We start from the raw sequence: 27,571 nt of genomic DNA, 5'->3' as shown, positions 1-27,571 counted from the left end.
CAAATTGAGAAACTCAGCTATTGTAATGATTCAATAGCATGTTCACATTTACCGGGTTGATATGAAGGCACAAAAGCAGGCTAATGTCATGCCACATAATGTGGGGAGCCTCTAACTGCCAGTGTAAGAACCTGTCTTTCAGTGGCACAATTTGTTGGACATTTTGATTTTGATGAAGCTTTCTAGTGAGTTTTCTGAGAGTGGCTTGTGCACTTTAAGAGTGGAAGAGAGGAGCTTGCATGCATGCCTGAGGAAATCAGGCTCAGGTGAAGGACATAAAAGAAAAAGGGGTTTTTAGAAAGGGTGATTGCAGTTGGTTAACCCTGGCTGGATGCCAGTTGCCCACCAAAGCTGCTGGACAGAGGAGAGAAAATAAAAGGCTCGTGGATTGAAATAAGGACCAGAAGAGATTACATTGATTACAAAACAGATTGGACTTGGTGATATTAATTGAATTTATTACCAATAAAATCAGAGCAGGATAATGAGAAGACAAATCTTAAAAAACACCTTCCCTACATCCCTCCCTTCTTCACAGGCTCTACCTCCTCCCCCCAGGCGGTGCAGGGAGACGGGGAATGGGGGTTACAGTCAGTTCCTCACAGGTTGTTTCTATTGCTGCTCAGAGAAAGGAGTCCTTTCCCTGCTCCAGTGTGGGGTTTTTCCCGTGGGTGACAGTTCTCCACAAACTTCTCCAGCATGAGTCCTTTCCACAGCCTGCAGTTCTTCACAAACTGCTCCAACAGTGTCCTTTTCCACTGGGTGCAGTCCTTCAAGAACAGACGGCTCCAGTGCGGGCTTCCCACAGGTTCATAGCCCTCTTTCAGGCACCCACCTGCTCCGGTGTCAGTCTCCTTCCCGAGCTGCAGGTGGATCTCTGCATACCTGTGGACCTCCATAGGCTGTAGAGGCACAGCTGCCTCACCATGGTCTGCACCACAGGCTACAGGGGAACCTCAGCTCCGGCTCCCTGGAGCATGTCCTCCATCTCCTTCTTTACTGACCTTGATGTCTGCAGAGCTGTTCCTCTCACATATTCTCACTCCTCTGTAGCACTATACCTGATGAGAAACTTGTTTAAACATGTCTTAAAATGGCTCTTTGTAGTCCCTTTGCAAACACGTGTTTCTTCTTCCCAATACCCCCCACAGCAACTGTTATCTCCCATGCAGGAATGTCCTCAGAAAGGTGTCCCGAGGTGTCCCATTGGTCCTTTGTTTAACCCCTTCCTATTGGCTGTTGACCCTTTACCTGATGGTTTCTTTTGTGTGACCCTGAACTTGTGATTGGTTCCCCTTTGACCCTCCTAAAAGCCTTATAAACCCCTTCCCAACAATAAACTCTCTCTTGCCTCCTCTCCACGCCCGGTGTGCTGTCTCTGTGCCTGCCATGGAGCCACGTGGGTGGTGGGGGGAGGGGAGGGCACCTCTCCCCTCCAGGCTCGGGGCCTGAAAAACCCTGTCGCTGGAGTCCCCTTTCCCCGTCCCACAAGACGTCGGAAATGGTTCTTCAGACGGAGAAGGAACTAGAGCTGGGCTCCCCCACGTCGAGGATGGGGAAAGGGAAACCCAGACTCCTCTCTTCTCTGAGTGTAATTACATCTGCACAATATCTTTTTTTTACCCTCTTCAATATATTATCACAGAGGTGCTACTGCCATCACTGATGGGCTTGGCCTTAGCCAGCAGCAGGTCCATCCTGGAGTCGGCTGTCATTGGCTCTGCCAGATACCAGGGGAGCTTCCAACAGCTTCTAACAGAAGCCACCCCGTAGTCCCTCACTCCTGCTACCAAAACTCGGCCATTCAAAACCAATACAATGACATACTTGTGCAGCTGAAAAAGCAAAGCTCTGAAATTAATATTTTAGATCACACAATATTGCTTCAGATAAGAAAACTCAATGCCCTGGCACTGATAGGAGTTTTCCAAAAAGTATCTACACATGTTGAATTTGGACCAAACATGGTCCAAATGTTCAGAACTTTACAATGTTACCTGGATTTACCGGGATTAACAGGTATTTTGACATTTCCTGTATACAAGGTTATGAAATGCAGTTTCCAATGTCAGTGAGAAGTTTCCTACATAGCACTTTGCTTAGTCCCTTTTTAGTGATATTGAAATATTTATTTATATCTTGTCATAAAATAATGGTAGAAATTATTTAACCATTTCAATAGAATTAAACTGGACTGAAATTTCTCGGTGTTTTTAGGCATTTCAGTGAAATTTCAAGTGGCTATTCAATTTCTGACATAAAAAGAAGTAATTAGTTTTATTGTATATTAATTTGTGATCTGGAAGCGTGTGGATCTTCTAGTAGGAACAAAGACCAAACATCCTAGGACAAGAACTAACCCAACTGACAATCAAAAAGAGAGTGGGAGAAAGGGAATTATGTTGATATTTCTAATTTATTTATTTTTAATTTATGTTGTGGTTGTTGTTACATTAATTCATAGTAGGTAGGATGATTTCTTTCAGTATTCTCTGTGATTTGCAGAATCTTGTACCAGAGGATTAGGGGGCATGTCCTGACAAAGAGCACTAATTCCTGTATGGCTTCACATACGAAAGTATTGCCACCAGAAAAAACAAATGTACTTGGAGGTAATTTCTTTTCCTTGTCTTCAGTACATGACAAAGAGACAAGCTGCCTTAAAAATGGGAAGAGAGAATAGTAAGGAAGAGTAAGTAATGTAGCCTTTTTTGGGGGTTACAATTACATTATATCTACTGAGAGACATTTCAGCTGCATTCAAGAATGTCTCTGAAAACCTTGACCTATGTTTAAAATTTCCATTTTGATCTCTTACTACATCTCTCAATAGAAAAGTAAGCATGATAAATATAATAATGGTTTACCTCAGCCATGATAAGTCTCTTATAAAACAATATTTGTCAGGAAGGGAAAAGAGTAGCGAGAAAGCTGCAGAGTATTCTGTAGAAATACTTGAGAAACCATGTCAGAATCACCAGAAAAGACCAGTAGCATCAGTTTTTAGATTTCTCCTATTCAGTGGTTAAGATTGTAAGAGAAATTTTTGACTTCTAGAAATACATAATTTTTCCTATACTCTTTCTAGACATCATAATTTTATGTGTTTGTGGGTGTCACATGCACCGAGAAAACAGTACCTCAGGTGCAGAACTGGTCTATGAATGTAGGTCTTGCAAACTTCCCTGAAGATTTAGCCATCAAAATTTGTCTATATGAGCATAATATACATCAGACTATGTATTATGTATTATTCCACAATAACAGGCCGTAGACTGATGCAGAGGTAACAACTAATTCAATGGCAATAATCAAGCAAGTGCAGCTTTTTTTTTTGAAATTCTGAGATTTTAAAATAAGATTCAACGTGCTGCATTAATCTTAGCCAATCTCTGTTTGAACTGTTCTTGCCGCTTATTGCTTTGCCTGTGGCTACTCTACAGTGAGTGTAAAGGCATGTCAAAATGGGTGGAGATATGAAAACAAGCACCCTTAAGAGGACTTTTACAGAAGAAACTCATTACTGTGAAGGGGCTGAGGAACGGAACAGGTTACCCAGAGAAATTGTGGAAGCCACCTCCCTGGAAGTGTTCAAGGCCAGGTTGGACGGAGCTTTAATCAACCTGGTCTAGTGGAAGGGGCCCCATGGCAGCGGGTTGGAACTAGATGATCTTTAAGGTCCCTTCCAACCCAAACCAATCTATGATTTTTTTCTGAGCTCCCACCTACACCTCAGAGTGAAAGAATGCTCTTCCATCTGATATGAAGCAACATTCCCACTTCCACATTTTACTCTAGATTTACTTAAATTCTCAGCCTGAACACTAAACAAGGAGTTGGAGGAGAGGCAGAAATACAGCACTACTCTGAAGAGCACTGTAAGACATAAGGTTGCCCCATGCAGTTGCCCAGTTGCAGCTGTGGAAGATGACAGAAGTCCACCTGGAAAAAGGTCCTCAGCATGGATATAGGCCTGGGATATACCCTATAGCAAAGACATGCCCTGTTGCATTTTAAGTCTCTTGCTGACAAGTCTAATTTCTCAGCTAGAATAGACAGACAGTAATCTTTTATTGGAAGAAACCATTTGGTTCACTGAATTCAGACTACGTGTTTCACTAGTTTGTTTGGTGGGTTTTTCCCCATCTTCCTTCAGTACAGGCCTTAGACTCCTTCAGGGAACACATCAGGTTTTCCAACAGATTCTCCAAAACAGAATGATTTTTTCCAGTCATGTTACTATTCATATATTTAAGCCTGGCCTTGAGCCTCACTGAGATAACTCTGCTGCCCTCCTTTAGAAAGATAAAAAGACATCTTTATGTGCAAAACTCATTGTTCTGAACTGTTGCAAGTGCTGTTTATGGTGAGTGGAATGGAATAAAGGATTTTGAAGCACTTTGTAAAAAAATCAGATGACTTAACGCATCTCTGTAAGCATTTCACATCTATATCAGCAGTAGTGCTGCTTGCTAGTACTGTCTGCTTAAAAGATATTACCATGGCTGCCTGAAAGATCAAGGATAATGTGGCAATGCAAATGAACCTGTGTTGGCCTGCAAAGGGGTGTGCAGGGTTTTTTTCCATGAGGCACTAACAAAGCCAGGCCAGTAAAATCCCCAAAGGGAGGTGATGCCCAGACAAATAACAGCCCAAGCAACTGTTCGATAATCTCATGGGGTTGACTCCTCTCCTGTCACCTCTCCTCCTGCCATGGTGCTAATTAAGTACAGCTCAGCTCTGTCAGGCTAGGCAGACTGAAGAATGTTTACTCAGCCCTCGAGGAAGGCTTTAGTTCCTTGCTCTGAGTTTGCTGTTGCTGTGGTTACAGACACTCGAACTGGTAAGAATAAAAGGAGTTCAGGTATGTTTTTGTGAATTCCTGTGATAGTAAAATGTAAATGTGTATCCTCTAGAAGGAGAACTTTAATCACAATAGGAAGGCTTGTGTTGATTTGCTGAGGCATTGTGGTGGCTTAGTTTTTTCCTGTGAAAATGTCAGATTTGATTGTAAAGGCTAAAGAAAAGAGGGATACAACAAGAAATGCTTTGAATAAAAGTTTGTGTTATGAACACTGTCTGTCTTCTTCCTCATGAAGGCAAAGCCAGTGAGGTGTGTGCATGTCTGTGCTGGTTGGTCAGGATTGTGTAGGCAGGATCAGAAATTTTTGTTTGGAGAGAACTAGAAATAGTTTCATGTAAGTCAATGTTAAGCACATCTGAGGTATTCGAGCCTGTGATTTTATTTTCACTTTGTTTTGTTGAAGTCTTAAAGCTCTGTGCTACCCTTGGAGAGTGTATAAAAGGTACCAAAGAGAGAAAGAAGATGCAAGAAAGGAGTATATTCTTGATGCCTATTTCCATGGCATGAACTTATTGCCCAAGAGGAAGGGGAAGACCATGGGCAGAACTGAACTTGAAAGTGTTTCAGGGTAGTTGTTTGGGTAACAACACTGTGAGGTGAAATCTTTGTTATTCTCTCCATCCAGAGTGCTGAGAGAACCAGCTTCGGGCAGAAAAATTGTGATCTTCACAGGCTTTTTCACTGGGCAGATGGATAACTGAGTGGAGATGCTCATCAACTGCTGCTTTTTGGACTGGGAAAGTGTGATTTGCTACAGCTTCAGGGTTAGGTGATTAAATTAAGAAATACCAGAATGAGTTATTCATTTAACTCTTACTGCTCGTTCTCACACATATGCAAGATGCAGGTGTATCAATATTATTTTCATTGTCTTTTTGGATCAAAATATACAATAATTCCAACTCTTGGAAATATTTGCTGACTATTATTACACAGTTTATGAAAATTGTCTGAACCAATGAAACTTGCTCCAAATTCTCAGTGACATAACTAAGATGTGGATCCACCATACTGTCAATAAGCAGAAACTAGAGCTTTTTTAGCTGCTTTCCTCCCTTCTTTTTCATGGTGCAGCATATAGCTGGCACTTAGGGTCTTGAACATTTTGGGTTCCTTTAGACAGAGACTTTTAAGATGATTGGTATGTTATCTGGCGGAATCCTGTTTCCTCAAAAACAATGTTTTCCCAAAAGAATAGGGGAAATAGATCAAGCTGGCAGCCTACTTCTTCAGAAATTCAAGTCTGGTTTCTGCAATAATAGTATTTCAATGAGAAATTGTTTCTTACCTTATTCCAAAAGTTTTGTTGTAAACATTTGCCCTATTTGCTGTTTTTCCTGCCAGTTTTAGCTTGTTTTTTGTAGGGAATGAAAGACTGCAACTTGTACTAGGAAAAATATCTTTAAGATGCTGCAGGTTGGTCCTTGTAAGATCTTACCATGCATCTAGTTGACTTAACTGTTCTGATCAGTGTCTACCTCACTCCAAAGAGAAGCATAAATGCCCTTTCTATGGAGGGTGGCATATGGTGCTCTCTCATTCTCCAGATTAAAACAAATCTGCAACTCCTCCAGTATTCTCTTCATGACTGCCACTGCTACTTTGCAACACACCTATGCCATCTGAACATGCACTGCAGGATGGTGAGTGAGATGGGCTTTTGTGACTCTAATAGGTTGCGGACGTAACTGCAGACCTGCACAGTGCATCCTTTCATAAAGGAAAGCCACTGAGTGTCCACATGTATAGATGTAGAAGCATCATAAGTGAAGATTTCTGTCATACCTTTTGCAAATATTTCTAGAAAAACAAATACGTGAGTGAAGAATTTTGTTCTTCTTTGTCTGGGAGCATTTTTAATTTTCTTTTGGGTTTGTTTGTTTGTTTTTATTTTGTCATTTGTTCTTTTTCCTTAATTTCAAAATCCTAATTTAAAATACCTCATCTGTGGTAGTATTATATGTGTGGGAGGCCACAGAATTGTAACTGGCTATGAAATGTGATACAGATTTCTGTTTGATTGATTAGTAATTAGCTTATGGGATTTCTTTTTCAGGAATTGTTGTCTCACAGGCTTATTGACAATGAAGAGTCTCAGTTTCAAAACCAACCTGTTTACATGCGTCAGCTAGCTGTGACAACACAGTACAAGCTACTAAGACTCCTCTATCATGCTACACAATTCAAAATTTGCTGAAATTCCCAGCCTGTTCTTCTTAGCATCTTATCTAAAAATTAATCTAAATTACCAAGTTCTTACACTTTATTGGTTGGTTGCTTCTAAATTTATTGGAGCTCTTATTAGGAAAGAGGCAATACTTTAATCCATTTGAAATATATCTTGCCTATGGCTCCTTTTCTGAGTGTCTTGAACAGCATGTCTGCCACACAGCTGTTTTTCCATGGTTTACCTTTCCTTGAGCATGAGTAGGTATCTTCAGTTTCAAAGCTACTTTTAATCTCTGGCCTGTGTACCAAGCACAGTAGACATAACTATCATGGGGATAATGGGGACAAATATAACCTTATTTGTCTGAAATCAGATGGAAAGTCCAACCAGGCATAACAGAAATGGTGTTGAATACCTCTTTGTCTTGATTATCCATTTCTTTACTTTTATTTTCCTGCTTTTCTTCCCAATCCCATCTGCAGAACGTTGTATAAAAATAGATAAATAAATAAGTGGAAATCCATTAAAGGCTTAGGTTTCCACAATGTATTATTAAGCACATGTAATGCGATCAAGAATCAATTTTAGAAAGTAACTTCTTGGTATGATTTTACTGTAATTTTGCATTCTTTGAGTGCTGTCATATCTGTCAAGGCAGAATGGACTGTGGATTTGTTATAATTAATGGTAAAACTCACTCTTCTGGTTTTTTTGATTTTGTTCATATCTCAGAGATTGGGAGAGAAAGGGAAGAGGTGTTGCTTTGCTGTTACCAAGATTCTGCAATTTAGTAGCCTTCATAGGAGTCCTTATGGATGTTGGCATAAGAAATATGAGAAGAGACAGGAGAAAAAAAGAAGCTGGTTGGCTTTTGAACAAGGAGAGCATTCTATAGCTTTCTCAGAAGTTCTGTAGATGTCTGTTTCTCACAGTGATAGTTTCTTGATAAGTTATCTTCTGAGCCTTAGTGGTCTGAATATGAAACAAATAAAACAATTCAAGGGCTCAGATTTGAAGACCTCTTCGCATTCTTTAACCCAGGGGTAACATCCTTATAATGCATTCTCACAGCAAAATGTCTGGAATCTGGCAAAATTAGTTGGAACTTTTGCATGGATGCTGAACACAGCAGAGTGAACTCTTTGACAGGCATCCATGTCCCTTCTGTTCATGGGAACATGGCAGCCCATGAGCTCACAGAGTGGTTTTTCACTACAGAGTAAATAGGAAAATTATGTGAGCAATACGTCTATGTATATATTTCTGTGTCATCACATGCTGCTTGGATAAAGAGTCTGTTCCTTTTGTGTTCAGGCAAAGTGCAAATCAATGGGTACTTAACTCTATACCTAAGATCTTACCCTTGCAGATGTTGTGCAGCACATGGAATGTGGTAATGACACAGACAGCTAAGTCTTTACTAGCACCATAGCACTAGGCTATGCTGGATTGTCTTTGCCTCATTAACTCACCTGTTTCTACAAGCATGAAACAGACTTTAAATCAAGGAAAAATCCTCGTTGATTATTCTGATTCAGAGGTGGTGTAGTATGTACTAGCAGCTTATTGTTATTGATCTTTCTAGAGCTCTCTGTCCTTCTGGTGTATTGCACGATGGCATACACCTGCCACCTTGGCCAACTAAAGCCTCTCCAGCACAGTGCAGATATTCTGCAAAGTTAGCATTCACTTTTTTATTGACTTTTAGTTTTTTAATGACACATGTTGGAATCCTTTTGGAGTCATGGAACGCTGTTCTCTAAAAGAAACTGATTTTTTGAGACATGTTTATGCATCCAGCTCATGGATTAGGCTGTGATTATGACATACTGTTGTGGCCCAGGTACAACAAACAGACCTCACAACCCTCTAGCTTCCTGAAAAGATGGCTACCTCTTTTAGCTTTGCCTGTCTGCGCTCCTACAGAATAAAACATTTGCTCCCATCACTAACAGTAACATATACAGCTAAAATTTGACTTATGAAAGATTTAGCTAGAAATTTTGTATAACAAAACAGTTGGTAGATAGCATCTGAATTAGAGTTCTCAGCTTTGAAAAGCTGTAAGATGTGGGCTCCAGAGCAGCCACTGTGTGGCTCTTTTTTTTCATATATTGTTTTCAGACATGGGACAGACTAAAATGAAAAGTCTGGTGATGCAAGATTACAGTTTTTGGGAATAAGATGGCCAAGTGTGCTGGCTTTGGTTTTCTCATAAGGCTTCTCTGGCTGACTGCAATGCACTATTTGCACATTATTTAATTCTCCTTCCTGTTATAGGCTGAGTTGCAACCAGCCTACATTCAAACAATACGCTCCGAAGAGGTGAGTCACTACCAGTTTTCATTTGAGAACCACGCTGTATTTATAATAAAGTGTATTATATCATGTGTGTGTCTATGCATTCTAAGTTTATTTGTAAATACAGTATATTCTGCATATCTATGTACTATATGCATTATACAGAAACTTTAAAATATATACATACATAATAGAAAGTATATATTTATCACATATGTATATCATATATATAAATGACACCATGACATTCTGTTAAACATCCCCTTTAATGACATTTTTCATACACTTCAGATTATTACTTCTACTTTTGCAACAGACATTTTTCACTCTACCTTTGGGATAGCTTCTTCCTTTACTCCTGTCTAGAACAAGTCTCAGATGCATAACAGTAAAACAATTGTTTTATGGACCTAATGGTTTTAATACTGTTAATCGAGATAGATGAGTTTATATGGAAAGTTCCCTATCTGAAAAGCTTTGTCATATTTCCAAGAGTTTATCAATTTCACTATTGTTCAAATGGCAAAACTGGAACTCAACATGCAGGTAAACGTGTAGCTATTGAAACAGGCTGACTTGACAATACTGCAGTAGTTTGTGGTGGGCTTGTGGTGTCCAGAAGCCATGCAAAACCAGCAGTGACTACTCACTTCTGTACAGTTACCTCGAGGGTATGTCCATAGAGGGAGGGCGAAGCCTCTTTGCAAAACTCAGCTCATCTGTAGAGAGATGAACAGGACTGAGTCATCTTCTCACCTTGTCCCACAGCAAAATTGATGATACATGTCTTAGGAGGAATTCATCTGCCATGTGGAAACTGTTTCTGGAAGGTCACTGCCTGCATTACACAAGGGCCCATGCATGTTTTTCTGGAACAGACCCAGGCAGGGAAATGAGCAGAATGCTTCAACTACACAAAAGGCTCTGTCTGGCTCAGAGGACTAGGCAGAAAAAGCAAATTTTTCTGCAATAAGCAGTAAGCCAAGTCTGAAAGTAACTCCAACTGGAAAATGAGAAAGGGCCTAAAGGTCCCTTTTGTCACCAGTCCAGCTGCCAAACACAGCAGCCCTCTGTGCTATGGCAGCTATGGGAGACAGGCCACTTGCAGCAGAACCTGTCTGGGACAGGTTTGGCAGTTGTCGTGACCAATACTGGTGCACAGGCAAACCGGATTTCTCCAGAAAATCAAAGCTTGCAAACAAGATTTGGGTTACACTTGCATCTCCTTAAGATTTGTGTGCAGATATCTGTTGGTGTTCTTGGGATGATTACCTTGTATTGTGTCAGCAAAAGAACCCAACACTTTTGCTGGACTAGGGAGTGGCTCCTGTGATTCTCCTGCCAGTCAGCGGTTCAAGGCTTCAGATACGGTCCTAGAGAAGAGTACTTATCTCTCTAAAAGACTCAAAGCATATGAGCTACCTGGATTCTAATAAGGCCACAAAAAAGAAAAAGCATTGGTTAGCAGTATTCATGGCAAGCACAGTGCTTTGTAGACCACTAGTTAAGTATTTACCATCTTGTAAAATCCAATGAGCTGTCTTCAGTGTCTATGCTCCTTTATCGCTTGCCCTGTTATTGGATGGGGAATGTAGGGAACTTTAAAGATAACTTAAATTCACAGTAAATATCATATGCAGCTTTCACATGCTAAGCACTGAAAAAACCTGTTTGCTTCTAGCTCTGTCTTTTACAATGTAAATGCCTCTGACTTGCTGTGTGCCTCTGTTTTCTTTGTGTGCAGGGCACAGCTGTCTCCTTCACGCTGCCTTTCCCCTGATGCATATTAATCATTTACCTGCCCTGAACTGGTCAACCATTATTTCTGTTCTCTCCCAACCTTCACAGACTTGCTTGATGATTCAAATTACCTTTGCTCCTGAAGTGCATGGAAAGCAAGGACTCTTACCCTCTTTACAGACTCCAAAGAGAGAAAATCTGTTGATGCAAATGCTGTTGGCATCAAATGTGTTAGAGCTGTTAGCTTGCATCTCATTATTATAGTTTTATTTGGTTATTTTTTCTTTTTTTTTGTCCATTAATGACAACAGTCTTGTATTTTGAAGTGTACAGGTAACCTACTTACTTTTTATTGTTATGCACCCCAGTGTCCCATTTTGTCTCAGCCAAGACAGCCCTATCAGGCATGGCAAAATAGATTTTGCAACACATGAGGAATATTAGTTGCTGGCTGAGCCACATAGCCACATCCCCGTGGATGACTTATTACTCTTAAGGCTCACAAGGACTCTGCCTGAGCAGGGATGTGCTGGTTCCTAAGGTCTGTTTGTAATTTTTCTTGGCTAATGTTTTGGAAAAAAATGGCTTTGAACTAAGAATTAAAAGAAAATGTTCTCTTCCAAAAGCTGAAGGGAGATGGGGCTGGTTTGATTTTTTTTTTTTTTTTTGGTGATTTTCCCCTCCTACGTGAGACATACAGTATTGCTCAATGGTTTATCATATTTTGACATATCCCTTTTGGCCAAACCCAGTGATCTCATTAAGATGCTCTTTCAAAACCCCCAGGATTTCTTCACCTGTCATAATCCTAGCAATTCCAATAGAAGCATGAAACAAATCCAAAAGGACAAGGTCCTCTTCCTAATCCCCACCCTAATCAAGTGATATATGGAGGTTCTACAGATTCCCTGTTACACACCATGTTTCTACATCCCACCATCTGTCTGTCAGCCTCTCATAATGTTTCCACACTTATAACAAGCTTTCTATGCTGGTTATGCCTCTTGTAATCTCAAACTTCAAGTCTGATCTTCTTGCTGTCCTCCAGTTCAGAGACCCCTTCTGCCCCTCCACATGGACCATGTGTTCAGTTCACAGTTCTTTCATCTCGTGTCTCTGTACATCATCGAGTTTGCCTCTTTTCTTCAATTTGCCTTCATATCCTCTCCCTACTGCTTGTTTTTGCCAATTCTTTTGACTTGAGCTATCCTCTCCATGCTAGCCATCTCAAAAAGCTGTAATTTCTAGCCTTTTGTGGACTAAATGGAGCACCTGTTTATACACTAGGAATTCCCCATCACCTTTCTTTGTGCCCCATACTTCTCTAGATGGGAGTCACTGGAGACTGTTACTTTCATTCTAAACATCTTCTAAGAGAGGAGTACTGCTGTCTTTTTGGGGTGGAAGTGTGCCTTAAAGCATTGAGCCAAAGCTGACCAGTTGTGCTTTGTTTTTTAAACAAGGAATTATTAAATTTTCCTGGTGTTGCCTAGAGTGACATTTAGTTGCCACCAATCCTGGAACAGTGTCAAGAAGCCACATTGCAATTTGTACTCCTGCATGCTGGCAGAAAGCACTAGTGAGATCAAAATCTAGGGTCATCTGGAGGAACCCCTGAACACTACAGCAGTGGGTATTGTAACATGTGAAAAAACAGTTGTCTTTTCCCTAGTCATAGGATCACAGAATGGTTTAGGCTGGAAGGGTCCTCGAAGACCACCTAGTTTCAATCACCCTGCCGTGGACAGGGACACCTTCCACTAAACCAGGTTGCTCAAAGCTCCATCCAACCTGGCCTTGAACACTTCCAGAGATGGGGCATCCACAACTTCTCTGGGCAACTTGCGCCAGTGCCTCACAGCGGAGAATTTCTTCCTGATAGCTTATCTAAACCTTCTGTCTTCCAGTTTAAAGCCATTCCCCCTTGTCGTATCACTACATGTCCTTGCTAAAAGCCCCTCTCCATCTTTCCTGTAGCCCCCTTTAGGCACTGGAATGCACTATAGGGTCTCCTCGAAGCCTTCTCTTCTCCAGGCTTAGCCACAACTTTCTCAGCCTTTTCTGATAGAGGGGTGTTCCAGCCCTCGGATCATCCTCGAGGCCTTCTCTGGACTTGCTCACGAAGGTCTGTAACTCTTAGCCCTGACACCCGGCGGCAGGAGAGGACGTTCCAGGCCCCGGGGGCAGTGGCATCCCGCGGAGCAGGAGCGACACGGGCCTCCGGCCACAGACTGCTACGTGTGGTGTCCCGGCGGGCCCGAGCCCCGTCTGACCCTTTCAGGAGGACGGCAAGGCCGGGGCCGGCGACTTGGTGCCTCCGGAGCGTACTCCCCGCGCGGTCGCTGTGCGAGCTGGGCGGCGGCGGTGCGGGACAGCCAGGAGAGTAGCCCGGGGCGGGAGCTGGGCGGGGCGGGAGCGGGGCGGGCAGAACGGGGGGCAGTCCGGACTGCGGGGCGGGGCGGTCCGTCCCGCCCCGGTCCGCGCCTTCCCGTCGCCCGCGCGGAGCTGCCGCGCAGTTGGCGCCTGGCGGTGCGGCGATAGGTGCGGTCGCGCGGCTGCCGCGTGAGTGCACCCGGTGGGAGCGGGAAGCGGGAGCGCGGGACACCACAGGGCGGCGGGGCGCTCTCGGGAAGGGCCGGACGGGGTGGGATGGGGATGGGGCTCGGGGTGCCTCCTTCCCACCTTCGTTTCAAACTCCGTGATTGCACCCGCTTTCCTCTTGCCCCCCTTGCAGATCCTCGGCTGTGCCGCGCTGAGCTTCTTCCCTCCCCGCCTTCGTCTTCTGGCTGCACCTGCATCCCTAGTCCCTCTTCCCGTCTGCGCACTCCTGTGCCTTACCTCCAGACCCTGAGGCAGTGCCCTGTGGTGCGTGTCCCCCCAACTCCCCTGAGTGTACCTCACACCCTACAAGTGCCTGGCCTCCAAGCTTTCTGTCTGTGCCGTACGCCCCACGGTGTCTGTTTCCCTAAACCCCCGACTGTATCTGGCACTCCGGCTGTACTTTTCCCCCAAACCCTCTGGTTGTGCACCACACCTCATGGTTCCTATCTCTCAAGGCCCTCTGGCTATGCCTCACACGCACTGAGCTTATCTTCCTGTCGTGAGGAACAAGTCGCACCATGGCATGTGCATGGCCTCACTTCATCACGGACTTTATTGTTGAAAAATGCCTTTTTCCTCCCCCACCCTTTACTCTCAGAGAGAAGAGTGGTCCCAGGCATCAGGAAATGAAGGCTTCTTTCTTTCCAAGGGTGAAGGCTGGAGACAGCCAGGGGAGAGGTGTGGCCCATGGTGATATTAAAATGTAGGGCTGGAGGGGCAATGTCTAGCCAGGGGTTTTCTGGCAAGTCGTAAGGGTGGCTGTCTGGGTTGCTGCCTTCCTCCTCTTTAGAGACAGGTCACCTCTGCTGCCACGTGTGGCAGGTCCATTCTTGAGGGCTGGCTGTATTGCCAGCGAGGCCATGAGCTGAGGAAGCAGGTCAATGCCAGCTTGTGTAGCTGATGAGGCTACATTGGAACAGTCTCTTAGACTTGTCCTTTGCAACTGCAGGTGTCATGTAGGTTGTTTGAGAATTGTAAGTATGTTGATACTGAATTTGTAAATATGTTTTAAGTGAGTTGAAACTTTGGTTGGGTTTTGGGCATTGCTGCAACCAAGATAGAATTGTGTGATGCTTGAAAAGGCATAGTGAAGCTGCAGACCAGCTCTTCCTGATTTCTTTGCTTTTATAGGAAAGCAAGATATGTTAATTGAAGCTGTTCAGACAAACCAGAAAACTTACAGCCATGTATGGATACTCTCTTCCTTACTTCATTCTAATTCACTACTTCCCAGATCCATGCGTAGGTCTATATTGCACATTGCCATGTGGGAGAAGTTTGAACAAGTTTTTCTAGTTGTTGGGAGCAGCCTGGGAGCAGCGTACTACCTGATTTATTCTGCTTCTCAACACTTTGGGTGCGTCCCAGGACGAATTCAGGCTGCCTTGGAGCTACCTCAGGTAGAAGTAGAGTGGTGGTATATTGACATGGTATATTAAGCAGTGTGGACATACTCTGAAAATGCTTCACTAAGGAATGGGTGCACTTGTACTTACGCGTTTGCTTGAAGAAAGTGTACAAAGACCTAGGATTTGAAAACCTAGATAAGCGTAGGCTTAATGTGAGTCACTGGCACAGGTTGCCCAGAGAAGTTGTGGATGCCCTATCTCTCAAGATGTTCTAGGCCAGGTTGGATGGAGCTCTGAACAAGCTGGTCTTGTGAAAGGTGTCCCTGCCTATGCCAGGGCGGTTGAAACTAGATGGTCTTCAAGGTCTCTTCCAATCCAGGCCATTCCTTGATCCTGTGAAAGTCTTCCTAGGCAGCACTTCTGTTGCAAATGTGGGGAATAATGCAAATAAGTGTTTCATTATAATGCGTATATCTTTCTATTAAATAGTATTTATTTATTGGTAGAGCGAGACAGGTTATGGTACAGGAAGCAATATTCATGGAATGTGTTGGGAAAGATGCCACAGTGTTAGTCAAGTAATACATGCCAAATAGGATTTAACTAATTATGAAGCTCACCAAATACCATGAAATACCTGTGAACTAATTGCATACCAGTAAAAGAATTAATCAGGTACGTTTCTATATCCTGACTTAACTTGATGGCTTCTGCTGCGAATGCTCTCCTTGCCATGCTGTGCCCTTCCTGGCTTTGTTTCCCTCTGCTGCAATAAACTGGAAAACTGTTTTTTATTTTTCCCTACCTTGGACTCCTGCTCTTTCTCTTGAAGCTGCTTCTACTCAATGCATCTGGTTTAATGCTTATCTCTTTCTCTGGCCTGCCCCTGTCTGGGTGCTTAACACACAGATTTCTGGAGGTGTGGGGAAATGTGGAGCAAGGCAGAGGGACAAGCAGTGCATGAGATGGCCATGGGAGGTGTGTGTGGGATGAGGAAAGTGGGAAAGTGAGGGAAGTCACCTTTGTGCCGTGTTCAAGGGCAGGAGGTGGAAGGGAGCCAGGATCTCTTCCTGGTTCTTCATCAGCTGCTTGTGAAATTGTCTTTGTCGTATTCTGAATCTAACTTGGCAGACTTCATGTGGCATCTTTCCCTGTCTGATGACTCTGCCTCAGCATGGCTGTGAGAGGTTGCTGCCCAGTAATTCTCCTAGTGAAGGCTGGTGTGAGCTCCCTGGTCTGCCTCAGCTGAAATGAGATAGTTTAGCTCCCAACTGTGGGTTATGCGAAGCTGCTTCACTCTGAAGTGGATCAAAGTTGATAGGCAGAGCTATAGTACATAGGAAAGTATAAATAGGTGGGGTGTTGTCATCTTCAGTGGCACAGCATACCTTATAAAAATATTATAGCTCAACACTCATATTCACTTCAGGCTAATGGATGTCTGAAACTTACTTCTCAAAGCTTGGGCAGCTGGAAAGGAAGAAATACTCATTTCTCTCACTATTCTGCCCCTCACTGCAGATCTTCACTATTCTGGTTTTCTTTCCTGAAGCCACAGCAGGTAGGACACACAGGTGCAGTATTTTTATCAGTTTCTCATTGCCCAAGTACATATCAAGTTCAAGAACTGGCAGATTTGATTATGTTTTTCTCAGCTGCAATTTATGGATGCTCCAAACACAGTTTTGGTAGGCCCGTCCAAGTATTTAGAAGGAAGCTGGTCTGTACTTCTGCCTCGATGTGGAAAGGGACGGTAGCTAAGCACCAGGAAACTAGAACGGAGGCTATTCCAACTTTAAGAATAATTGTTTCCATAAAATAGATTTAAAGCATACCACAAAAGCTTCAGGGTTGTCTTAGGTTTTATTTTAGGATCTTTCTGCACGTTTAAAATTGCTTTACGTGTTATTTAAAAGTTGGATAGTTACTCTGCATTGTTGTACTGTCCTAGGGAGCAAGTCCCATGTGCTTTCTCAGGGACGGACTCTGTCCAGTACCCAGGCTCAATGCTGCATCTAGAGGGCAAATGCAGCCTAAATGGTGAAAACTAAACTTTTTACTCCATAAAATGTTAGATTATTAGAAAGAAGACAAAGCATTAACAAAACAAGTAGTTAATTTTGTAAGCCTGATTGTACTTTTTTTAAACAGTTCCTTTTAAAAGGTTCCTTTAAAAGGCAAGAACATGAAAGGTAAAGGGCCATGCAATAGTTTTAGTTTCTGTAGGCTGTTGTTACATGTTCAATTTGCTAAAAGTTTTGTGAAGTCACAAGTGATGTAGCAGTTAACTTTTTTCAATACGTATGCTACTTAGTTGAAATCCAAAAAGTAAAAAATTATTTCAGCAGAAATTAAATACGTACGTTTACACTGAAGTTTACCAGAACAACTCAAGTGTCTCTTTTCTTTACTTATCTTTGTTTTCAGTGTTTAATGCTGAGAATTGACATGGAAATACTGAATGGGGCTCTTTTATTTTTTGTCTATTTTTACTGAATTCATATAGTAAAATACTTTCAACGTGTCTGTCAATGTATATCTTTTTTCTTCTGCGTGTATTTTGCTATTTTTGCTCTATCTGCTTATGATGGTTACACACAGCAATTTATCACTGAAGATGTTGACTAGAAAAGACCTTCAAGTAGTTCATGAATTCAGTGATATGAGAAGAATACTCAGCTTACAGCAGCACTGATTTAAGTGTCTTGTTGTTCTCTTGGGTCTGGATGAGAGTCTGAGGAACTGGATTTCAGTAGCACTTAACTTCAAAATCCTGAGGTAGCACACAAATCTAGTCTCTTAAAAACTACTTGTAAAGGCTATCCAGCTCAAAGCAAACTCTGGGTTTCACCTGTGGAGAGGCACAGGTGTCACAAGGAAGACACATATAGATGTCAGTAAACTCTATGAATCATCTTATTTGCTAGGAGCAATTGTATTCAGATTACCCCTTTTAACTGTCAGGACTGTATTACTTGTCACAGTAAAAGCAATGAACATCGACTCTTATCTCCCGTGATACCAGCTTAGGCTGATGTTTTAGTTTCACTGGCATTTGTTTATTCCACATACTTTTTGTGTCACTTTTGTGTTGGCATAAGTCTTGGTGAAGGCTGCTGCTGAAAAGCACTGAGGAACTGATCTAAGTTAAAAAATACCTTAGCATTTCTGTGAGGCTGCCTCTCTCACCCTGTGTTTGTTTCCCAATTTGTTTTATTATGCAGCCAGAAAAATGGTTGTTCCAGCAGGAGTCAAGGGTGACATAGGAGCAGGTATGAGTAGTGGGGAGAGAGGTTGATTAAAATTACATTGCTGCTATTAAAAGTGCTCTTAAAATTGCAAACTTACCCTGTAAACAGCCAGACTTGCTCTGCTTGAGCAGGCTATGCTCAAGAGAAGCTGCTTGTAGCAGCTTTATGAAATCCTACCTGCTACCTGCCTGCGTTTAACTGTATTGTGAATTCTTTGTAGTTTGGATTATCTTTTATATTGATACGGTGCCTTGCACATTGGACCTGATGCCTGAAGCCTCTATTCAAAGTCTTTAAAGCAGCGCCTCACTGACTGTGTGTGAATGTGAGTGTGACTTTGTATGGTGCACTGCAAAACTTTGTGCGAAGAAATAGCATGTAGAGTGCAAAAAGCTGCTAAGTTTCAAGAGGCATCTCATGGACTGGAATTCAAGAGAATGCTCCTATCCCAGTGATGGCTTTCAGGGTTTATTACTATGCCTGAGATAAAAATATAGCTTACTCTATTCCTTTTATTCTTTGTTTTCTAACAAAAGAAGAGAGCGACTCTTGCTGCAGTCTGACTCACAAAGATCAGTTTGTTGATTTGGAAATAATTTGCATTGTATCATCAGTCCTGAAATGACTTAAAGCAAAGTCACAAAAACCTGATTCAGTAGTTCTCTGTAAGCTTTTAGAGTATGGGAATGGTTCACTGTGTTCTTTCTTTCAGGAAAGTTAGTTGAGGTGGCAAGTAGATTTTTTTTTTTTAAGTTTGGTTTTGCCTGATCTGTTAGAAATTGATGTGCCTGGAAATTGCTTCCAGTAGTTGAAGCTGAATTTTTTGATATGTACCTGAGCAGAGTGTCAGGTGACTGGGAGGGATAAAATTCTTCATTTAGACATTTTGTCACTGGTGGAGGAGAAAAGATTTTTTTTTTTTTTTCTTTTTTAGTGGGCATTGGGGCATAGGAATTCTTTCTCTTTAGTTAAGTTTTGAAATGTGGTATTTATCAAATGTATCAGATTTTTTTTTTTTTAAGATTTCACAGCTAGTATTTTCAACTGTTTCATTCTGGCAAATTTTTTTGTATTGTTTTTCATGAAAAGATATTGGCTGAAGCACCAAGATTATCAGGGTTATTGGTCAGATATACTCACTTACTCTGCTAAGTAAATACTGCAGTATTTGTTTACCATGTGCCATGATTAAATGGGGATGGGCAGCATGAAAATGACTGTAGTCTGTTCAGAGGCAGTTGGCAATGTTTCCTTCTGTACATGTGAAAATGACTTAGATTCAGGTATATTGCAAATGAATAGTATGTTTTACAGTATTTGTGTTTATAACATCCACTAGAATCCCTTTTGTTTTTGTTTAGATGTACAGTTAAAAAAAATCAGGATTAAATACATTCTTTATCGCTTTTGTAGTTGGAGTTCTGTGGCTTGTTTGCTCAGTGCTGATATGAAAGATTCACGTTTTAATCTTTACCTGTACATTCTGTACAGGATCTGACAAACTTAGTGAAATTGTTGTAATGAACTTTGGAGGTGCTCTGTCCACCCTAGTCTCTTGTGAATGAGAATTGTAGAACATACTGTCTACAAAAGCCAAGAGGCCGATGGAGTAAACTCAAGTGTTCAATGTCAACTTTGAAATGAAACCTTTCATAAAACTACTTGTGAGATGCACTGTTCAAAAACCTTGTTATAGTTATTAATTCCTTTGGTCTCTTGCATTATTACTCTTGTGCCAACAACATTGTTTCTGTAGCACCTTTTGTTCTGTGCCAAGTCAGGTTGTTAAGGAGCTTGCTTGAGTTTCTTTTTACACAAAAAAGGGATAAAACTGTAAGGCAAGGCTGTAAATAGCTTCATGCCTAGCTCTGATGTTCAGGAAGTTCACTTATTTTAACTTCTAAGGATGAACATAACTCTTAGATTTTGTAGAAGAAAGAAGGTCAGGAGGAGGGAATGCAAAACACAGGTGCTGTTGGAGCTCTCTGTGCATCTCTTCAGCTAGTCCTTTAGTAACTGCTTGAAATCTTGTGGGGTGAAATATTCCCCAACTGAATTTCAGATTATCCTGAAACTGCTTTTCATAAACTGAACTGGTCCACTTGATCAATTGCGGAAGTCCACTTGATCAATCAGAAAGTTGTGGAGAAAGGTTCCTGAATGTGGACTGGACCATACTGAGTTCTGGTTTGCTCTGGAGTTTTTCCCAGTCTTTTGAAATGAGATTGCTACTTTATTTTTAAACTGAAAAGCTTATATACCCCACTTGAATTGAAGTTAAAAATATGGGATGGAAAATTGCCTCTTGGGGTGTGGCAATAGTGCAATCCGATGTTCTTGCTTATATCCTGTAGAGGTCCTTGGGAAGTGTGGCTTTTCATCAGTTGCTTTCGTGCAAGGTGCTGAAGCATCAGACAAAACTTGATTGAATCTGTACAGACTTTTGTGATAAGCAAGGGAGTCGCTTTTAGAAATGGTGAAATTATATAACCCTGGCTCATTCTCTGAGATGACTGCAGTGGGAAGAGATTCAATCTTCCATTCCAGTGAGTGGGAAAGCACCACACTTTTTGGATATGGTCAGCTGGATGAACCTGCAGCTGTATAATGTATACGTAAGACAAGGAATGTGGGTGAAAGCAAACTCTTATAAGAGTGAGCAATAAAGTCATCCTGAAGTGAGGTAGAAGGAAAAGAGTGGAGGCAAGTCACGATACTTGTGAAGCATTTTGTGATGAGGGCTCCGGTGTTGCTTTAGGTTCAGAAAGGGGTGTGTGGCCTTCTAGTTTTGCGTGGTAACTGAATATTGAAGTGGCACCCAGCACTTTGGTTTTGCTCACAACTGTGTTAACTGGTAGAAAACATGCCCCTTTTTCTCTGGGGACTGAGTACTCCATACAAACACACTGACCTCTTCTGCAAAGCACTGAAACCTCTATATCAAAAATACTGCCTGACTGTTTTGATAAGTTAAAGGCATAACTATATGAGTCTAATTTTCTTTTGTCTTAGAGACAGTCCAGTTTTCTTCTGTTTTACTGCTGTTGTATGCTCAGTAGACTATTAGACACTTGTCTGTTTCTAGTATACTGGTGTTTTACAGGAACATTAGTACTGGGCTGAGTACTCTGCTGCTTGCCAAGCTTCTGCGTTGGAAGTATTATTGTCCCCTGTGTTATTCTGATGTTGCATGTCCATTGCCTAATGCACTTTGTTGTTGCGATTTTTTTTTTCTTAGCTATTTGTATTTGGCAATCTTTCAGGATCAAAAAAAGAAAAAGAAAATGCAATTGTCTTGAACAGACATAGCTGGTTTGTCCCTACATGCTGTCTGGATGACCTGTTCTATTTTAAACTGCAGAGATGTCTTGTGGTCTTGGGTGGTCTCTGAATGCTTGGAAAGATGGTAAAAACTGCATCCTACTGTAGTAGTGGAAAATACTGATAGAAGATGGAAAATCCTGAAAACACACATATGATTAGAGCTGTGCATGAATGTGTTGTTTCATTCTGCTACTCTTTGAAGTTACCACTTTGTGTTTTAAGCTGATTTAAAAATGCTCTACTGTCACAAACTCACAGCCTGCATAATACTGCTTTATATGCTATTCTTGAGCTTCCAGAAAATGCAAAATAATGGAGACTTTTAAAAATTCCTATTAGCAAAGGAATTTAAGTCTAGCTAACTAAATCTGGAGCAAAAGTAAACCTTTACAACTGTTTCTTGTAATTAATGTATCTTTGCCCATAATATCAACCTGTACTTTGCATTTTGTTATGCAAACTCCTGCATGTTGATTTCTTGGAATTTGAATGAAAAACTGATATATTTTTAATGTTGGATTTTTATAACAAGATCTGGTTTAAAAAAATCTTGATAAGCACTTTTGTTAATCAAGACATTTAATGTTTTTAGGTGATGATGGATAGTTTTGTTTTCATGTAAGCTGTTGAGATTAGATTGTCCTCTGAATATTGTCCATGCAGCATTGCTCTGCCCAGGCAACCTTTTTCATTAGTCTCCGTAGGCCTTTGTCTGCTCTGGGTCACCATGTCCGGATGTTTCCTCGCTCTAATGCTTATAGGCAGCTATGAATATTCGTTTTCATACTGTTTGTTGAGTTCTGACCCCCAGACTGTTGCAAGAACTCTTTGAAAGTCCAGCACTTCTATAGTCCTTAAAAGGGTATCTGCATACAAGTGGAAAAGAGTATTTTTGGAACTGCTGCTAGTACTGTGTCAAAGCAAAGGTGCTCCCATTCTTGCGTTCATCCTGTGTGCCCAACCTCTGTCAAACTGGATCAGTCTCCAGTGGGTGAGTCATCTCAAAAGGAAATGGTACTGTAGAACCTTCAAACAAGTAGTGTAAGCAATATGCAAGATGGCTTGAGTGGTACTCAAAAGCTTATTCTAATTTCAAATAGAATCAAATGGGGTTTTATAATTTACTAATTTCCATGTATTTATCTCTGGATTCAAAGTATAAGCACAATGCAAGTGGCTTTGACTACAAATGACTTCACGAGTGGCTTTTCCTTCAGCTGTTCCTAAACTTCAGATGTCTTTTTGCTGTCCATTTGCCATCCCTTTGGGATTCCTCCATTGAGTACAGAGTACAACAAACACTTACTGGGGAATATCTGGCTTTTCCACCTCTTCTCAATGTCTGAAACTGTAGTTCACCTCCACAGTAACTTTGGTCAAGTGTAAACTAATTACTTATATTTTTTTTAAGTGGAGATTTTCTTTGTGATGCAGGAGAAAAAACTGTAGTGTCAGGAAGAGTTAGAAATATATACATGGTTTTTCTGCTCTGTTTAGTTGTTCTGACTGAGAGGCCTGAGTCTCCAAACAATGGTATAATGTACCTTTGTGGGTTGCCTAATACTAATACTCATGAATGTCTTTCATAGTGATTAACCAGACCTTTCATCATGCTGAAGAATGTTAATTTAAACAACAACAGCAAACCCCCAAAACCTAAGTCCTACATATCTCATTGCGTATCCCTCAGTGATTTGAAACTTCCAGCTCCAGCTGTACAAATCACCAGCTCGAGACTGGAAAGATTTAGGATGTGGCAGTGCAGTTGCTTCCTGGAGCGCTCCAAAAAACATGTGTGCCAAGACTGGACTTCGAAGCAGCAGCTTTTTTAATGATACTGTCAGAATGCTTCCGTGGGTAGGAGGAGTGTTCTAGAACTTTAGTTTAAAAATGCGTAGAACAGATTTCCTTTAAAGTGGTTTTTGTCACCCTGAAATTCTGCTATCACCTCTCACTGTGTGGCTGCTGCCTGTGTCACGCTTCCCAAGTTCATGACTCTGGTGTGTGGGTCACTGCAAAAGATGCTAGCACAGCTGGTTCCCACTCTCTCTTGGAAGAGCCTCCTAGGGAGGGTGCAGTTGCTGATGCTTACAATACTCAGCAGCATGTCCACTATGCTGCATGGTAGCTTAAAAAGAGGGGGGAGGAAGGGGAGGGTGTCAATTCTAGGTCAGCTGCCTTTAAAATTTATGCCTGCCTACTGCAATGCAAGCAAAATCAGAGCAGAAAGAAATGCATTATTTTGCTGCCTGGGATATCGGCCCAGGACCCAGAGAGTGGGTAGGTTAAGCAAGTGCAAGGCAGTGGGAGACAATGGTAAAGCAAATTAGCTCACATCAGCATGAGAGAATGGTGGGAGAGCAGTTCAGCTATTGTAAATTGCTACATTAAAGTGTGAAGAAATATTATGTTGCAACTCTGCATGAGTGTTGTCGGTGTTACTTCTTACCAGTATTCTGAGCCCAGCAAGGTTACAGCTGGTACAATAAAAATTCTATGAAATGGCAGTGACTTTGCAATGTTGTTTTGCTATGGCAACTACAATGACAGTAGCTGAATGTATGCTATATATGTGCCTGTGGAAAAATACCTCTTCCTTTGATAATTATGAATATTTTTCACTTTACTTGCTTATCTCTTCTGTCTTAGGTTGAATAATGTGTTCTTAAGGTAATTATATATTTTTTTTCCATCTCCTCTTCCTATGAAACTTTTTTCGCATGTATTTTCATGTTACAAAACATAGCAACATCTACCTGTCTTTGTCTACCGCTGGTGGAAATTATGGTCTAATTTTTCTGTATTTATTTTTCTCTAGTGTTGGATGGCCACAGGTACATTGCCATTGATTGTTTGGTTTTGAGATGTCTTGGAAGTTAAAAAGGCTTCTCTGCTTTTTTTCCCATTGTTATTGGCTAGATCAGCAAGATGTTACCTATGTGACAAGTCCTGTTCTCCTTTGTTTTAAGGAGTCTTCTCTGGAAGCTGAAGTCTAGCTCTGCATTTCTCTTTAGCTTCCACGGAGTGACCCCCACTGTGACTATTTATCATCAGTTTAAGTAATTGTTATTCTAAGAGATGTGTAAACACAAACTAAGTCCTTGGTAGCCAAGGTATCATAATTAATTGGATGTATGAGATTCTGATACACAGTTAACTCATATGCATTGACTCTTAACTGTTAATCAGGATAGATGATACAATGGAGCCAACTCAGTGACTCAGCTTGCTGCTAAAGCAGGGAAACAGTCTGGGACATTAGATGTCTTTGATCCCTTCCATTCAAAGTATTTAGTTAACACTTGTACTCCCTCTCCCTTTTTAAGATTGGATATTAAAAATAATGTGCTTCCTAAGCAGCTTAAAAAGCCCACCCTGTGTTACCTTTGCAGTGTATGTAACAGGCCTTACTCCTCTACTTTAGTACAGAATTTTATATTCTGGTTTGCTTGGTTACTAAAAATGTGTATGTATACACTTTAGAAACACCACAGCTGTAAATAATTCTTACATACCCTTATCAGAACTGTCTCTACCATAGAGGAAAAACAAACAGAATGGGTGAAAGCTCAGCATATTATGAAGATGTTGGCTTGTAGATGAGTGAGCAGGGAGCAGTATGAGTTAGCATGGCTGAAAGTACTAGAATGTGTTACTGCTGTCTAGGCCTGGTTCTTGTTTTGAGAGTGTCTGTTTAAAGTGATCCAAAGCTTAATTGATCTGATCTTTAAAGAAAAACTGAAATGCTGCAGAAAGTTTTCTTATTGCTTAATAAGTAAGGAGGAAAAAGGAAGAGTCCAAGTTCTTTGGGTAAGGAGGATATTAACCTGAGATCATATGACCCAATTACTTTGGGCCAAATCAATACTTTGCCAAAGGCTTTTGATAAGGGTAATCTAATGGAAGTGAAGTTGCATTAAGAACCATCTAAGTGAAAGTTGTCGTGCCACAGGACTCGCCATGTAGGCAGGACTAGGTGACCGTGAGCTGATGTCACTGAGTTGGAATGAAACTTAAAGGAGCCAAGTGCAAGTCACGCACTGGGGAAACAATGAGAAGAACTTCTGTCCTAAGCTGAGTGCAGGAGACACTCACTGCAGCAGAGCAGTAGGCAGGTGACACTAATTGGCTGAAGGATGGGTGACATTTAAATGCTCAAGTAAAGAGTTTTTGGTAAAGGCAGAGGAGCACAAGTTAAAATCCTAGGAACTTCTCTCCTGCATATGTTTTTGCTTTTCTCTGAAACTTTGGAACTATGGGGAGAGAAAACTGAGGAAGATACACTGATGCCCATACTGCTCACTTCCTAAGTGAAACTCAGAACCTTTTCAGGCATCTGCCTGGAGTTTTATACTTGAGTTAAACAAATAACTGAGTTCAGACTTATAAAGAAACATCCTTCCAGGCTATGATTACAGGGACTATTTAGACTTGATAAGTCTTTCTATGTGATGTAGGAGATTAGTCCCCAGAATCACTCTCACCTTCATCTCTGCAACCTTAGGTGATGCATTTGAGATACTGGTATTGTCAGATCTTTTCCTGCCTTGCTGTAGCACATGCAATTTTTGTGGCTTCGGTTCTCATCTTATAGAGTGTCCCTTGTGGTTTGTTGTAGATAGACTGGTGATTTGTTGAGGAGGAATGTGTAAGGTTCCTGACTACAGATCTAGTACATGATTGTCTATGAGTAGGCAGGATTGGACATGATGATCTTGTGTCCTCCCTACCTGATGATCTTGTGTACTCCCTGCATTTCACTATCAGCTTGAAGGGATCTATGACAGAGCTGTTACTCCCACTTTTCTCTCTGCCTGTGGCATTCCAGTTTGTATGTCTTAATATTTCCTTTGCAAAGGCCTATTCAGCCTTTGAAGTCTGAGTTGGCTGAGGAATGTTTGTTTTTTTTTTTTTTTCTTTCTCAAAAGCTTAAGCTTTCATTTGGGTTGGCGAGCTGCTGTGACTTACCCTGCAGCTGTTAGAGGACCAGCCCCATTGGCAGTGATTCTAGTAGGATTGTACAGTGGGCCTTCCTCGTTCAGCGACTGGCAATTGGATCAGTGTATGTAATCCAGCGGAATGCCCATATCATTCTGGTTAGGAATTGGGTACAAAACAAGGCTGTACTCCTGAAATAGTTCCCATAAGAAGGGACTTTTCTTTGCCTATTGTTAGTGTTCAGCTTTGCTGTGAAGTCTGCAATATCTGCTCTATTAACAATTTATAGGCAGCTGTGGAAGAAAATACGAATTGGTCTTTATTTTACACAGCAGCAGAATGGGAAATCCATTAGAAGGGCAGAAAACCATCTAAAGTGTGATTGCAATTAAACTTTTTTTCACTAGTTCTTCTACTTAGAGTACTTTATTCACACAGACGAATGACAGATTTGATGCTCGTTTAAAAAGCAAAAGATTAAATAGGGAGGTATACTATGTAAAAAATTCAGTAAGGGTGACTACATGAGATAAGTATTAGATCTCTTATTGAATAGTTCCAATGAGGAATTGTATAAGTAGACATTCTAATATAGTTTCTAAGCCTCTCATCTGTTTTTAGGATGTCCACTGCCACCTAAAAGGGGCAGTGTTTACAAACAATATTATCAAAAAGGGAAAGGCCACCTAATGCTAAGCAGGATGTGGCAAACTTGTGAGATGAACCTTTCCAAAACTGGGCTGGGTGACTGAGACAAGGCATAAAGGATAGTAAAGGTGACAGAAACTTCTCTCAGCAAAATCCATAACAACAGGTGACACCCACCTAAAGTTTAAAACTTTGTTGCAGAATGTGAGTAATCCATGTATTGTAATAGGCAGTTTGTAGTTGCTTGCCATGTGACATGAGGGAGTAATGTAGTTAAAATAACTGCAATTATGTAACACACAGCCCTGGGAAATAGGAAGGGCAGAGCTGGTATTTCCCAGGTAAAGCTTAAGATACCATCTGTGAAACGTCCTAATTTAATTAT

The 27,571-nt window shown here is 41.4% G+C and overlaps 1 protein-coding gene across 3 annotated transcripts in view; it reads left to right on the top strand.

Annotated features, from left to right (window-relative positions):
* ELOVL7 (ELOVL fatty acid elongase 7) overlaps nucleotides 1-27,571 on the top strand; it is a 55,778-nt gene that overhangs the window by 12,228 nt on the left and 15,979 nt on the right. Inside the window, exon 1 of one of the 3 annotated variants that reach the window (XM_027723532.2) lies at nucleotides 13,552-13,616. The exons of 1 other annotated variant lie outside the window; for it this stretch is intronic. The gene's annotated coding sequence lies outside the window, so the exon portion shown is untranslated. Of the gene's footprint in view, nucleotides 1-13,551; nucleotides 13,638-27,571 lie in introns of those variants that run through there. One more of the 3 variants, XM_027723531.2, reaches the window with a different exon arrangement.

This window comes from Pipra filicauda, unplaced genomic scaffold, assembly GCF_003945595.2.
Source record: "Pipra filicauda isolate LSUMZ 115617 unplaced genomic scaffold, ASM394559v2 scaffold174_size2080704_pilon, whole genome shotgun sequence".
Lineage (NCBI taxonomy): Eukaryota > Metazoa > Chordata > Aves > Passeriformes > Pipridae > Pipra > Pipra filicauda.
The sequence above is the reverse complement of the archived record's forward strand: the minus strand, read 5'-3'. Positions and strand labels throughout refer to the sequence as shown.